The 11,671-nt window shown below is 43.8% G+C and overlaps 1 long non-coding RNA gene across 3 annotated transcripts; it reads left to right on the forward strand.

Annotated features, from left to right (window-relative positions):
- The first annotated feature begins 71 nt into the window (after nucleotides 1-71).
- LOC135072414 (uncharacterized) lies at nucleotides 72-9,948 on the forward strand. Of its 3 annotated transcripts, none has more exons than XR_010257434.1 (4): nucleotides 72-524; nucleotides 624-762; nucleotides 853-2,063; nucleotides 9,720-9,948. It is a non-coding gene; the product is annotated as an uncharacterized LOC135072414 (long non-coding RNA). The 3 variants fall into 3 exon arrangements; XR_010257435.1 differs by lacking the exon at nucleotides 9,720-9,948 and having other exon boundaries at nucleotides 75-524; nucleotides 853-951; nucleotides 1,840-2,295; XR_010257433.1 differs by lacking the exon at nucleotides 9,720-9,948 and having other exon boundaries at nucleotides 80-524; nucleotides 853-2,295.
- Nucleotides 9,949-11,671: the final 1,723 nt, after the last annotated feature.

An 11,671-nucleotide genomic window follows, 5' to 3' on the forward strand; every position in this document is an offset into this window, starting at 1 on the left:
CCATTGCCAAAGATTAAGAAGAAAGGAAAAAAAAAAACAAAAAAAAAGTAAAAAGTGTCCGAGACATTAAAAACGATTAACGAATAGCCTGCCATAAACCAAACCGAAACCGTCCCACCAGATGCACCGACAGAGGGGCGCCACCATCGTTTAACTCTATAGTTTTTAATAGTCAAAAATTGGAACCAGCGATCCGGCATTGATGGTGGCGCCCCGCCGCCAACGCCACGGATAGGTCACGGTTGGGTCCATACATAAATATAGTGATCTGTGGAATGAATAAAACAAAACACCGTCGTATGATTAAAATTTCTCTCTGACCGCCGCCAGCCAGCCATGCCACTTCGCTCCAATCACGCCATACATAAGTGCCACGTAATCACTGTTAAAATACCACCAAGCAACAAATAAACAGAGGAGAGGCGTACTTGTCGTGAGGATACCATGGGTGTGTGTTTTGTGGTAGTGTTTTCGCTGCGACAAAGATGACGCTCTGGCAGTTCGAAAGATCAACGACTTTGATGGTAAGCTACGCTCATTAATCTTCCTCTCTCCGTTCCACATTCAGCCTCTCTCTAATCCGTGCGTAGATGGTATGTGTAAAATGATGCATTGTGCTTTAGTCTTCCAGGTCCAGTGATGATAATATATTGAGGAAGCAACCACTATAGCACCATCACACTAAAGCGAGATGGGTCGCTAGGCACCTATGCTGGGACGAAACCATGTAACCCGTGTACATGTTACGTGCATACACTGTAGGTAGGTAAACTTCCAGATTCAGATTCAGATTCTTTGAAGATCCAAGAGATGTTTTTTGACGTGTGTTTTAAATGTGTGTTTTACTTCCAGGGCACGAATCGGCGGGGGGAGATCGTTCCAACAACGCGTCGCAGCGAACCTGAAGGAGCCACGAAATGCGACTGTTCGATGCCTCGGTGTGGAGAAAATGTGGGTGCATGCTCGTTTCGGATACTTTCTATGACCATCAGCCCACTCCAACTTATCATACAGATATTTGGGCTTTGCTGCTACAATAATGCCAAACAACATAGTGGCGAGATGCAACCTCCTGCGCGCCTCCATTTTAATAAGGCCTGCAGAGTTTAAGAAGGGGGTAATATGTGTGCGTGGCGGCACAGTAAAACAGAAACGCGCACATGCATTCTGAACTCTTTGAAGCAGTTTCGCTGACCTGGCGAGTAGGCATGGACCATACACTGTGTCACAGTAGTTTAGTTTGGACAGTACAAGAGATTCACAAAGTAATATTCTGAGTTTCTCACTAATATATGGTCTAAGCCTGTACAGCACTTTTAGCCGATAAAAGCAGCTCCTAACACACTCACTGATATGGCTCTCGAAACGAAGGTGGCTGTCAAAAACTATGCCCAGGTTCCTTGCTTCCACCACTCTCTCAATGGGCTCTCCATTTATAAAAACATTGAGGGCTATAGTACTTAGTTTTTTTTATATTTTTAGCAGTTCCAAAAAGCATAAGTTTTGATTTTTTGGGGTTTATCACCAGGCAGTTATTCTTGCACCACTCTGAGATGCTCCGCAAGTCGTTGTTCACCCTGGTCACTCCATCGGCATGGTCTGACGGTGGAAATGGCAGGTACAACTGCAAGTCATCTGCATATAAATGATGATGGCAGTGTCTTATAGTTCCCGTTATATCTGCACTGTATAAAATGTATAAGATAGGGCCTAATATTGATCCTTGAGGGACTCCGCGGATTACTGGTTTCAGTGTCGATTCCAACGTAGTACCATCCTTTTGCTTTAGCTGAACATACTGATGTCTTTGTGTGAGGTAACTGTGGAACCATTTTACAGCAGTGATATGAAGACCATAGTAACTCATCTTTGAGAGAAGAAGGGGAATGCTGATTGTGTCAAAGGCGCGCGAGAAGTCGAGCAACAACATCAATGACACTTGGCCCCTGTCCTGGGCAGCCAAGAGATTGTCAACCACATCAGCCAGTGCGGTTGCAGTTCCATGACCTCTCCGGAAGCCAGACTGATAGTGCGGGAGAATGTCTTGTTCTTCAAGGTATTTGGTAAGTTGACCACACACGATTCTTTCCAACACTTTCGAGAGGCATGGGAGCAAGCTGATAGGTCGAAGTTCCTGCACTGTAACTGGTTGGCTGGTTTTTGGCAGTGGTTTGACAAGTGCTATCTTCCAGCTCTCAGGAAATACACACTCCTCGATTGACCTATTGATCATCAAAGTAATAGCCTCCAGTGAGTGAGGCAAGGTTAACAGCAGCATATCTAATGATATGCCATCATCTCACTTCCCCCGCGGACTCTGTACAGTGCAGACGTGTTGCGGACGCTCCGTACACAAAATTTAGTGAAAGTCAAGGACGAATTGAAGAGCGACAGAGAGCAACGTCATTCCAAGAAGAAGACAAATGCATTGCGTGAGTTCAACCGCATACACGACACCACAATTACTAGCCTGTGCGTAAGCGCATCCCACTACTCAACACGCATGCTCCGCCCGATCACTCCGGAAGCCGCGCCTACGCAAGTCCCGCCCACCGAAATTGATCGATTGCCGTCGGCTCATTTAGGCCTACAATCCGCACAGATGTCTGTTCAACGCTCGCCGCCCGGCACTCAGAGCCTCTTAAGCCCAGTAAATCAGAATCCTACTCATTATAACTCCGACTCAGCCCTCAATATGGCGACTACCTGTGTTCAGGAGGATAATTACTTCAATATTACAAAGCGCCCAAAACGATTTTTAGATGACACGGTGAAAAGTCAAGCCGGTATTCCAAATACAAACAGAGACATCTCAGAAATACAATCTCTGTTCGATAGCAGATTTGAAATATTGAATAATTCCTTACTTACAATTGTGACTCAAAACCAGGCTATACAAAAATCCGTCGAAACCATGTCCATTAAACATGAACAATTGCTATCAAAAATCAATTTATTAGAGAAGGAAAATTGTGAATATAGAAACCGAGTGTTAGCACTTGAGAGTAAGGTTGATATGCTCGAAAAAAACAGCCGCTCCACTCTCTTAGAAATCCGTAACCTCCCTAAACAACAAGTGGAAAATAAGGGGATTTTAACAAGTATTATAGAAACTCTGAGTTCGACGCTTGACGCTGACAAGACAATAGCTGAATCCGAGATCCGAGATGTTTACCGGAACAAATCTAACACTGTGATAGTGGAATTTACTACAGTTACCCGGAAAGAAAACCTTATGTATTCCTACAAGAACTTTAATAAGAAGAGACGTGAAAGCAAGGAACCTCCATTAAATTCGGAACATCTCAAGCTGCCAGGTGCCCCTCAAACCATCTACATTTCTGAATCCTTGACCAGCAAAGCCAGACACCTATTTTACATAGCTCGTGAAAATGTCAAATCTAAGAAACTCGCCTCCGCTTGGACATCCTTCGGAAAGGTGTACGTGAGGAAAGATGAAGGTGCACCACCAGTTCGAGTCAACGGAGAGGAAGATATTTTCAAAATTACAATGTGACTAGTCTTAGTGATGATTCTGGCGGTTTTGCTGCTTTTAGTGAATTTATCTTTTTCCTTAAATATTATTATCTGTTTATTGCATGATAGAAATTATCTAAGATATTGTCCAACTCTTTTCTTTAATCAGTTGGGCTCTAAATATCCAACTTTCGTGTATAATAAACTACTGAAATTTTACAGTCTAATGTTTACTTTAGGTACGCGTATATTAATTAATCCTAAATATAAAATGAATGAGCACACACACATTAATACACTACACAACACACTTTATACTTTACACAATAAATACACCAATTTGGAAGCTAGGATCTTGGTTCGGGGCCTATTTATTTTATATAGTACTCTTCATTACTTATATTCATCACGTATGAGACGTGATAAACTAATATATACAAGTCGCGAGTGAACAACATGCAAAACTTTGAAGAAATAGGCCTTGAATTGGATTCATTGTCGGTTGCACGAGTGGTGACCTGTGATGTAGACGAGCTGAAACAACATATCTCCGTAAACAAACGCTCCTTAAATATAATTACTCAAAACGTTCGCAGCATAAATTGCAATATGCCTAATTTTTCTACCCTTCTCCATAGGTCTGATCTAGCGTGGGACATAATGGTGTTGTCTGAATGCTGGCTTACCTTGGGTAATCCCATCCCTGAAATTGAAAACTATGAACACGCTTGCACTACTGGGCATAGGACGCAAAACGAAGGTGTAGTCATTTACTACAATAAACACCTAAACGTAACAATTGAAGAGCCCCATGTAGAAGATGCCAATTGTCTTATTTTAAAATTGAACCACGAGACCTGCGTCATTGGAATTTACCGGCCACCTAGAAGTGATACTAGTAACTTTATAGACTCCATTGACTCAGTTCTGTCAAAGCTAAGTAACTATAAAAATATAGTCCTGTGCGGCGATATTAATATTGACATACGTCCGGATGGTAATGATAGTCGCTCACAGGACTACCTAAATCTTCTGGCGAGTCATCGTATGCTACCCGCTCATTCTGAACCCACTCACGGCCGAACGTGTCTTGACCATATCATCGCTAAAACGAAGCTTGAAGCGTCTTGTTTTGTAATTGAATCGTCTATTACTGATCATTACACAGTTGCTCTTAATCTTACTTTCAAATCAGATATCTTATTTAAGACAAATGTAGTCAACCGTATTAATTTTGAAGTTCTAGACAAAACCGTCGAAGACTTAGACTTTACACGGATCCTTGAATCTTCAGATGCTAATCTTGCAGCGAATATACTAGTATCAAGTTTATCAGAGGCCGTTAAAGAGAGTATCAGACAACACTGGACCCCGAAAAGAAAAATGATAAGCAAACCGTGGATAACTACAGGTCTGTTGCGTTGTATGAGGAACAGAGACAACTTGCATAAAAAATCTAAAAAACATCCTGAAAATGAAGTTCTCAAGTTGACCTATAAGCGCTACCGAAGTTTTTGTTCTTCTACCCTAAAAAAAGCTAAGCGACTGTACGAAAAACAAGAGATAGACCGAGTACAAAATAACAAGAAGCTACTATGGGAGACGATCAAAACAATAAGCGGTTCTAAACGTATTGCTGACCATTCATCGCTCCTCGTTTCTCCGCAGAATCCCCAACAGAGCCTTGATTTTGTCAACAATTTTTTCGTAAACGTCGGTAAAAAATACGCAGAGAAGATCGACACTAATGTTCCCTTAAATTACGATGATATCGACTCGTTCCCTTCGCCTGTAGGCTCCTTTGTTCTGGCCCCTGTAGACGACTCTGAGGTTATGCAGATCATAATTGGTCTGAGGGAGAAATGTGCTGTGGGAATTGATTTGATTTCTAGTAAAATAGTCAAAAGATACGCTAACTTCCTGGTTACTCCAATCACTCATATCTGCAATTTAGCAATGTCAAACGGGGTGTTTCCTGCGGTGTTCAAGGTGGGACTTATTAAGCCAGTACACAAGAGCGGAGAGAGGGACCGTGTCGATAATTATAGACCCATCTCAATTTTACCGACTCTATCAAAGATCCTGGAAAGATTGGTTAATAAGAGACTTGTTGAGTTTCTGGAGTCAAATAGCCTTTTATCTCCTTCTCAGTACGGCTTCCGAAAGGGAAGGTCTACAAATGATGCTGTCCACGAACTTATTCATTCCATTGTAACTTACCTTGATGATCATAGGAAGCCTCTGGTGATATTCCTTGATCTTGCGAAAGCATTCGACACGGTCTCGATTCCTCGTCTCTTGAATAAGCTGGAAAAGGTGGGGGTAAGAGGTATTCCCCTTAAATTTTTTGAGGACTATTTAAATAATAGGACTCAGAGAGTGAAAATAGATGATTGGTTTAGTGGAGATGCTGGTGTCACGTATGGGGTGCCGCAGGGCAGCATATTAGGTCCTACACTGTTTCTAGTGTATATTAATGACCTATGCCAATATCAACTCAACGGGGGTAGTGTCTTTACTTTTGCTGACGACACAGCCCTATTTTTCAGCGGAGACTCCTGGGATGACACCTTTAACAACGCCCAAATGGGATTTGACGGGGTAAATAATTGGCTGAGGCACAACCTACTCACACTGAATGTCACTAAGACGAAATATGTAGCATTTGCGTTCAGATCCAGCCTTCTTCCTTCGCAAGTATTCTCAATTACAGCCCATGGGTGCAGCCCACAACCTCCAGTAGCGCAGTGTCTCTGCCCAGTGGTACAGCGTACGGAGTCCATGAGATACCTCGGAGTCATAATAGACCAAACTCTTGCCTTTAAGTCTCATATTGACACCCTTACTTCAAGGCTACGTAAGCTTATTTACGTCTTCAAAACTTTAAAAAACGTGGCTAGCCGAGGTGTTATAAGGGCAGTTTATTGTGCACTAGGACATTCTTTATTAGAATACTGTGTCTCAGCATGGGGTGGTGCTGCCAAGTCTCATATATTGGGTCTCGAAAGGGCTCAACGTGCCCTTCTTAAGGTGGCAGCTGGGTTACCCTTCCGTTATCCTACCGTAGAACTTTACAAGAACTGGAACGTACTCACAGTTAGGAAAACTTTCATTCTCAATATCATCTTAAAAAAACACACCCAGACAGAGTATGACCCCGAGCTACTAAAGGGTAAGCGGCGAAAAGATAAAGTTTGTCCACCTTCGAAGCTAAATACCTCCTTCTCACATAAATTCTTCTGCTTCCTCGGCCCTTACTTATACAACAAAATAAACGGTAAACTTGACATTTATCCGCTCCCCAAGTCTAGCTGCAAAAAACTGGTCATAAAGTACCTCAATACATTAGACTATGAGGATACTGAAAAAATTCTACATCCGCTTATCTAGGAGTATCAAATACTAGTTTTTGCCCGCGGTCTCAACCGCGTGAAACTTGGTTTGTCACAGATCACCATAAATTATAGCCTTTATGTTATGTTATTCGTAGTAAAGCTAGTAGTTATAAACTACTAGCTTTCCGCCCGCGGCTTCGCCCGCGTCGAGTTTTGTCTGTCACAGAAATTGTCGCGCGCGTCCCTGTTTCAAAAACTGGGATAGTAACTGTCCTATGTTCTTTCCCGGGACTTAAACTGTCTCTATGCCGGATTTCGTCAAGATCGGTTCATTGTTTTGGGCGTGAAAGAAAGACATACAGACATTCAGACAGAGTTACTTTCGCATTTATAATATTAGTATAGATAATACTGTAAGGTTTCACCAAAATTAGTTCATTAGTTTTTGCGTGAAAAAGTAACAAACATCCGGACATCCATTCAAACTTACGCATTTATAATAGGTATTTGTGTGTAAATGCTTTAGGTAAATTTCACCTTCACATCCTTATTCGCCCGAGTGTACAGACACGCGCTTCCATCCTTCCTTCCATAACTCATATAAGTCTTTCCCTCATTCACATACACAACACATACACGACCAAACAGGCTACACTTACACATCCACTAGCACACTCACACTTTCACACTCACAGTCATATTTTCACACTCATTCATTTAATTTTTGTTACCGCATGCATTTTTAATTTATTTTTGTTACCAGCTTTTTCTTGCGGCACTGCCCGCGTATTATTGATTATAGATATTTAATAATTAGTATTAGAGCATATTACATTAAGCTGTTCTGTTATCTTTATAATAATACTGTCAAGTAACAACAAATTCGTCCTATGGCTTTTCGAATAGATGTGTAAAGTAACAGGCAAACATCAATTTGTTTTCGCAAACTCGCACTTAAGGGTCTTACCGCTATACTACCATATAATATTCCACGGGTGGGGGCCTGGTGACCTGTAGAACAGGTTTTAAACAAAACCTATTTCAGGCACCAGTCCCACACAAACTTAGTATTAAGTACCTATAGCGTAATGTATTTTTTTTTACCAAATGTAATTTAACCTAAGTTTGTGAGGGGAAATAAATGATTTATTTATTTATTATTTATTATTATTATTTATCTCCCTGGGCATTTGTTTTCAGCGATCTGATAGTTTTCAAAATGACGTCTTCGCTGACCGTTTGAATAGTAAATGGGGCGGCACCACGGTTGTATCTATGTAGCTCAAAGTATGTCAGTTGTGATATTGATATATTATTCTCACCGGGTACATTTAGAAAGTGCGTGTTTATTAAGTTTGGATCACATAATGATGGAGGGAAATCAGTGGACTCCTTTTTGTTGGTTAACACAGAGCTCTTGAGATTTTTCCATAGCTTTTTTGGGTTACTGAGGCTGCCACTTATATGAGTGTTAAAGAAACTCTTTTTCTCCCGCTCGATTGCTTCTAGCACTATGCGCTTCATTGTAATGTAGCTGTTCTTGAGTACAGATGTTTTATGTAATTTGTATTTTTTGTGGTAGGAGTCTCTCAACTGCATCATTTGTTTAATTGTGTCAGTTATCCAAGGGTGTGGAGGGTGCTTAAATTTACGCTTTTTGACGGGAGCATGGAGATCCATTAGTCCTACCACACAATCAGTGAAGGCAGCAACTAGATTGTTTACCCCATCGATTCTTCCAAAGTTATACCAGTTGATTGCTTTCAAGTCAGCATTCATTTGTTCATGGAGTATATCTTTAAGCGGTCTGTATGTCACCCAGTATGGTTTTGGTTTATCCTTCCTTACCTTGAGCTCCGCCAACAACATAGCATGGGCGCCCAGGTCAGGAGAATGCCTCACTGTCACCTGAAGAGCCCGAATGTCAGTGCATATTAGGTCTATCAGTGTACTGCTGTGGTCGGTATGATGTGTGGGTTCCAATACTATTTGCTCAAGGCTAAGGGTATGAATGAAGCGTGTAAACTCCCTGCATTTGCAATGGTTTTCGTCTAGGAGATTAATATTAAAGTCGCCCACTAACACCAGCCCATCGCATTTAGGAAAAGATGTAATGGATTCGGAGATTGCATCTAAAAATGTACCCACATCCTGCCATGGTGGTCTGTAGGCTGTGCCGACTACTATGACCTGGTTGCGAAGGCGTAAGGATATCCACATCTGCTCAACAGACCCAGCAGTGTCAGGGTGAGGACATGGCCTTACATTAAGACCTCTCCGTATATAAAATCCTATACCACCTCCGCGTCCCCCTCGGATGTGAATTGGTCTGGGGGTGTGTTTCAGCCGATAGCCACTCAGTTTCGGAGCCACATCATCCTCCCCCGCTCTAAGCCAGGTTTCGTTTATGGCCATAATGTCCGGGGCAAGTTCCTCAATTGCAATAATAAATTCCTCATGTCTAGTATTCAGAGACCCCGCATTAAATAGACCCACAAGTAAATTTTTCTTTAACCCAAGGCCTGTTGATTTAGTAGGTTATGTAAAAGCTGGCCCACAGTCAAGCGAGAAAACAAACAATCATATTTGTGGTAATTAGTAGTAGCAATGGCATCCGCAACATCAATGTAAATACAATTATGTTCTTTGTGTTCAATATAATATACTGGCATTAAACAATCACAATAATCACAATGCATTTCATTCTTACTTCCGTTATATAACAGCATGTTTATGCGACTTAAAACAAAATTTGGAGCAAGTTGATAAAAGACTAATATGATTAAATAAATAGGGAACATTGACAATACAGAGGTAAGCAATCCATTTAGCAGAATGGCGTTGAGATGTTTAATTATTATATCTAAGGCAAACCTTATTATAACAGTACTAAATTTACATTTACAGGGACCCGCGACTGTTAGTCATATGCTTGGCGAGCCGAAAACCGTGTCAAGGTCGACCAGGGTGCGAATTTGGTACACCTGCGCACCATCACTCTTACGAGCAAAAATGCGACCCCGTCTCGTCCAAGAGTATCTCCACTGAAGCCGATGACACTCCTCGCGCACCCGGTAGAATAGCTGGCGATTGAAGCGAGTCAGGCGCTCGTTGATGTACACCCGGCCGCCGCCCTCGCCCGTAGCGCCACGACGCACGCGCGCGGCCCGCAGCAGGTCGTCGCGCAGCTGGCGGCGCGCCAGGCGCACCACCACGCGGCGCGGGCGGGCCCCGCCGGTCTCGGCCGGGGGCGCACCCACGCGCTCCGCGAACACGACGTCCCGCTCCTCCAGGGTCACCCCGAGGCGGCCGGCGAGCACAGCGACGTCGTGAAAGACGTTCCCGCCCCTCTCGTCCGGCAGGCCGCCGATCTCCAGGTCCGCGAGGAGCGCGTCCTGGTCGCGGTCGTTGAGCTCCAGCTTCAGCTCGGCGACGGTCCGCTCCAGCGCCGCGACGACTCCCGACCCGGCGCCGGTGCCCGCCTCCGTCTGCACGCGCCCCACCGCCTCCAGCCTCTTCTCGACCTCGTCCAGGCGCTCCGCGTTCGCGTGCCCGACGCCCGTGAGGCAGACCTCGATGGTGTCCATCCGCTTGTCCAGAGCGCTCGTGCGGCTCTCGCAGCGGTCCAATCTGCCGGACAGTGCCGACACCTCATCCTTCAGTGCGCCCATTTGCTCCCTCAACGCCTGGAGCTCGGAAGTAAAAACCTCCCTGAAATGTCTGATTTCAAATGTGAGTGCCTGGATATCTGACACCTCGATGGTTACATTTAGCGCGGTGTCATTGAGGCCGCCGCGCCCCTGCTCCGGCAGGGTGGTGTCGAGCTGCATGGGGCTGAGCTCAGAGGCGCCGCGTCGCTGCGTGACATGTTCAGGCGAAGCTCGAACCGGCGTATTTGTGTTGTCCGTCTTGGGCTGCCGGCTCTTACACGAGACGCATTTCCAGCTGGCCCGGTGGTCCCCGGTCAGCGTGTTGTAAAAGCGCTGCTCGGATACTCCAGCGCATTCTAAGTCATATGAGTCCCGGCACAGACTGCAAACCAGGAACCTCCGGTCCTCGATTTTCTTAAGGCAGCCACTGCAGTTCTTAATGCATTTCTTTCCCTTTGGCGACATTCTGTTCTGAGTATCGAGTTACAAATACGAAAGAAAAAAAAAATTTAAAAAAAATAAAAAACAAAAAATATTTTAGTATTCGGATTTGAACCCACAGTCCCTACGTCAGTGCGCGCCAGTCTTACGGCTATCCAACCGCGCCACCGTGTCACGTGAGTTGTGAGCGAAATTTGACACTTGTGAATTGGCACGGACGGTCGTTGAACCGGTCAGCTGTCGAGTTCAATGTACCCGACACGACACACAAAATAAATGTTTGCACCGAACACTGTAGGTACACCTGTTTAATGTCTCACAGTCGCAATTTTCCTGCACTACAAGTGTTGCTCTTATGTGTGACACGACCACAACAGCTCAGGGAATGCACTGACACACAATTAGGACGATAACTTGCGTTTGTTTATTTTTAAAATGCCAAACACAGTGGAGCAGACGTAAACGCGGCTGTCACGGTTACCGCCCCCCGCGCACCCCAGTAATACGAAGCTTCAAACTTTCAGAGAGCCAAAAACAGCCATGCGGCTTGCAAAGGTTGCTCTCACCGTAAGGTTAGCGCTCCAACTTCTTAAGCTTATAAAAAGGCGAAGGAACGTCCATTTAAATAAATCTTGTAATAGTGGTTTCATGTGTTCCTTGACAATTGATTTGGCTTAAAAAAAGTTATATGAAAACGTAGAATTCCTTTAAAATTGCGATTAATTGACTCACGAAATAGCGTACATATTATTTTTCGTGTGTCCCCTA

Source organism: Ostrinia nubilalis, chromosome 6 (genome assembly GCF_963855985.1).
Source record: "Ostrinia nubilalis chromosome 6, ilOstNubi1.1, whole genome shotgun sequence".
Lineage (NCBI taxonomy): Eukaryota > Metazoa > Arthropoda > Insecta > Lepidoptera > Crambidae > Ostrinia > Ostrinia nubilalis.